Here is a 3,676-nt window from a genome sequence, read left to right as displayed (position 1 = left end):
CACCCCATTGTCAGCAGACAGGAACACCGAGGCGAAGAACTTGTTGAAGAGTTCTGCCTTCTCTCGCGCATCCGTCACCAACGGATGATCGGTGCTGAGGTCAATGAAGAACGATGCCGAGGTCAGTGCCGGTTATGATGAGACGAAGCCGTAGTCGAGGTGAGTCGGTTTCAATGAAATCGTAGTCGAGGTTGATGCCAAAAATCAGTCCAGTAGCCAGGAGATCAATATGAGAACGAAGGGGAATCGAATAGCCAATTCACAATGAGGAGGAGACCGGTGGGCCTGAAGCCCTCCAGAAGAGCAGTCTCTGCAGCCGCAGCCTCTGCTCTCTGGATCGATCTCTCCCTGTCTCACAGTCCCTGCCAAGGCAGCCTCTGCTTACAGGTCAAGCACAGTCTCCCCTCACACACCCACCACCACACTGACAGAGAGAACCCCAAGGTGGGGGCTCACAAGCCCTTTGTAGCAACCAAGTGGCCAATCAGGTTGCTTGCTCTGAAGAATTTTCTAGTTCTATGAAGTCATGCTCTCAGCCAAACTGAGCATGCCTCTGATTAGATTCTGTATATGACTGAGCATGTGCATGGTGGAAAAGTAGGTCACGCTTGATTGACAAGCCAACAGGTCACCCAGGGGGCACATGCTGGGCACACTGTGGAATTTTCTATAGGCCTTGCCTGCTTGTCTGCACATGATCAAACTTAACTCTTGTGTTGCCAGCATACATTCAAAATTTGGTCCGGACATTTGTGTCTTGCTTGAGATGCATTGGTAGATGCAAGACAGAGTTTTATTTGCTTTGCCGGCTGTGGCATCGCATTGGTGGCTCATGTTCATTTTGTGGTCATTCTTGACCCCAAAGTCTCCTTTGGTCATGGTGCTAGTGAGTGTAGCACTGCCAAGCCTATAAGTATGATGTGGGTTTTTTGTCTCTCGAAATAGAGCACCTTGCATTTTTCCATGTTGAATGCCATTGGGTTTTGATCTGCCCACCTTGTAAGCCTGTCCAGGTTGGCCTGAATTGCCAGCCTATCCTTTAGCATGACTGCACTTCCCCATAATTTGGTGTCGTCTGTGAATTTAGCTAGTCCGCTTCTGACACCTGAATCAAGATTATTTATGAATATATTAATGAGTACTGGTCCAAGGACTGAACCCTGGGGGATGCCACTGGTTACCATGTGTCATGTTGACTCAGTTCCATCAACTATCACTCTCTGGGTCTGACCACGGGGCCAGTTCCCCATCCATCAGACCATACAGTTGTCGAGGCTGCAGTTCCCCAATTTTACCATGAGGCTATCATGGGAGACCAAGAGAAAGGCTTTTCTGAAATCTAAATATATGACATCAACCTCTTCTCCTTTGTCCAGGTGATGCATTGTTGATGGTTTCTTTGCTGATTTTTTTCCAAGATCTTTCCAGGGATTGAAGTCAAACTGATTGGCCTGTAGCTCCCTGTATCTTCCTTCCTTCCTTTCTTGAAGATAGGCATCATATTGACCCTCTTCCAATCTTCAGGAACCTCTCCTGAGTGCCACGAGTTCTCAAATAACCTCATCATTGGCCGTGCTATGATCTTGACTGGCTGTACTATGACTTTAAGCATTTTGAGCCTTTCTGGGAGTGCATACCAGTGCCCATTCAAAATCTAGCTATCAGCCCAAGCGTCCCACTGATGGTTGTAGGAGCTAGTAGTTTTAGTACGACTTCTCTCTTTTGGGGCTCTACAGACCTGTCAGCTTCTGTTGCATTTTTCTGGGGCAACACTGCTACCAGAACAGCTGTCCAACCACCAGTTCTTTTTATATGTGACCTACCAATCTGACAGCATTCTTAGAGAATCAGAATGAGCCAGTGAACTTTTCAGCACTTGAAATGGCCAGTTAAAATATATATTTTGTTAAAAGCACAGCTTGCCTTGTCAAGGGTATTCAATAATAATTAGATATTCCTTACTTCCATTTAATTGTTACTTCTGAAGTTCTTCTAACTTCTAGTGTCCTTCCTGTTAACTTGTGCTTGACTTTTTAAATGACTTGAATGCTTTTAACTGAGAGAAACAACACTTTAAAGAACCATGCAGGTCTGAAGTCTAGTGTAGAATAGTTATTTGCTTGACAATTAGTTGCATTGTTTTAATGCCTTTAAAAATGCTGTATTTTAAGCAGGGCAATATTAATTGAATTTGCAAATGAACAAGAGAGAAAATCAAATGGATTCACTTTCTGCATTTCTCATTTTTTTATTCTTCATTACACTTCTGTGAAAGATCATTTTCCATATTTCCTGTGGTAGCTGAGCAGTTCAATCATGGTTGTAACCAAAACATTTTATTAATATGAGTAGAGGAACACTAATGAGATGAATGTATTATTCAGCTCTGTGAATTTTTCATGCATATTTCTTCAAACTTAAATGAAAAGTATCTTTCTACATTAATTTGTTTTGTGTCAAATGAACCTATATAAATGCCAACACTAATAAATTATCCTGTTTTTAATAATGCTTCTAGCATTCATTAACTATGTGAAGGGGCTATACATCTTCTGGTCTAAATGTGATGAAACTAACTATAAACCAAATCTGACTTTCCACTATGCCTAGAGAAGAGTATTACCAGTATATGCCACACAAACAGGGTGTGTGTGTGAGCGAGTGTGTATAGGGAGTTCAGAACCCCACCTGCATTTTCTTCATTGAGGTAAGAAGTAGTTCCTGGAACAGAGGTAATGTTTTCTTTGTACTTTGCTTGGCAGTTTCTACTTTAAAGTATCCAGATCAACTACATTTCTTCTTCCTTCTCTGGATGAAGATATCAATTCTGGACAGAGTCTGTGTTTCTCACACTTAGCCTTTTATTTCTTGATTTCCACTGTACTTTTATTGAGTTCGTTTTTCTACATAGCACACTCTTCTCTTATCACAGCTGCCCCATATTTCCTGGTTCCTATGGTAATTTAACAATTGCACACTGAAACACATCTCCCCAATTTATAAAGAATCAGATTCTCCTTTTCCTGGCAACTGTAAGCCAATTACAGACTTCTTGATAATACTCACTTCACAGCTGTGGTACCAGTTCTTTCACTCATAGGATGATTCATGCCATCAAAGAAGCGAAGATCCTGATTATGCCTTAATGGTGACTATCCAATATCAAACCAAGAGTACTTAGTGTTGTGGGGGAGATGTTTTTTAACTAGCAGACTTTGATCTTGGTGAATGCCTTTAGTTGGAAAAAAGGGTACATAGCACCTTGAGACTGTTAGACTGTTAGACTGTTTCTATTTCTCTTTGTCTTCTTATCAATTAAAATCATGCACACATACACACCACTTCCAAACCATAATTTATATTTGCACTGGGGAGTCTGGAATGTACCAACCTAAAGGAAATTATCTCCCCAGACTCCCACAAGTTATAATGTATATCATTTACTACATTCAGCTTGATCAGCCAAATGATGATTTTTAGATATGTGGAAAGGGTGTCCATTGATAATCATTCACTGAAGTACATGTCCATATAATATCCACTTTCCTCTCATGCTGAAAAGGCAAAATATCACTCCAATATTTATTTCATAGATTTCATAGACATTAGGGCTGGAAGGGACCTCGGGAGATCATCGAGTCCAGCCCCCTGCCCAAAGGGCAGGAAGTCAGCTGGG

The sequence above is a fragment of the Crocodylus porosus genome, unplaced genomic scaffold (assembly GCF_001723895.1).
Source record: "Crocodylus porosus isolate Cpor-Errol unplaced genomic scaffold, CroPor_comp1, whole genome shotgun sequence".
In the NCBI taxonomy this organism is placed as follows: Eukaryota; Metazoa; Chordata; order Crocodylia; family Crocodylidae; genus Crocodylus; species Crocodylus porosus.
This window is presented reverse-complemented; position numbering follows the sequence as displayed.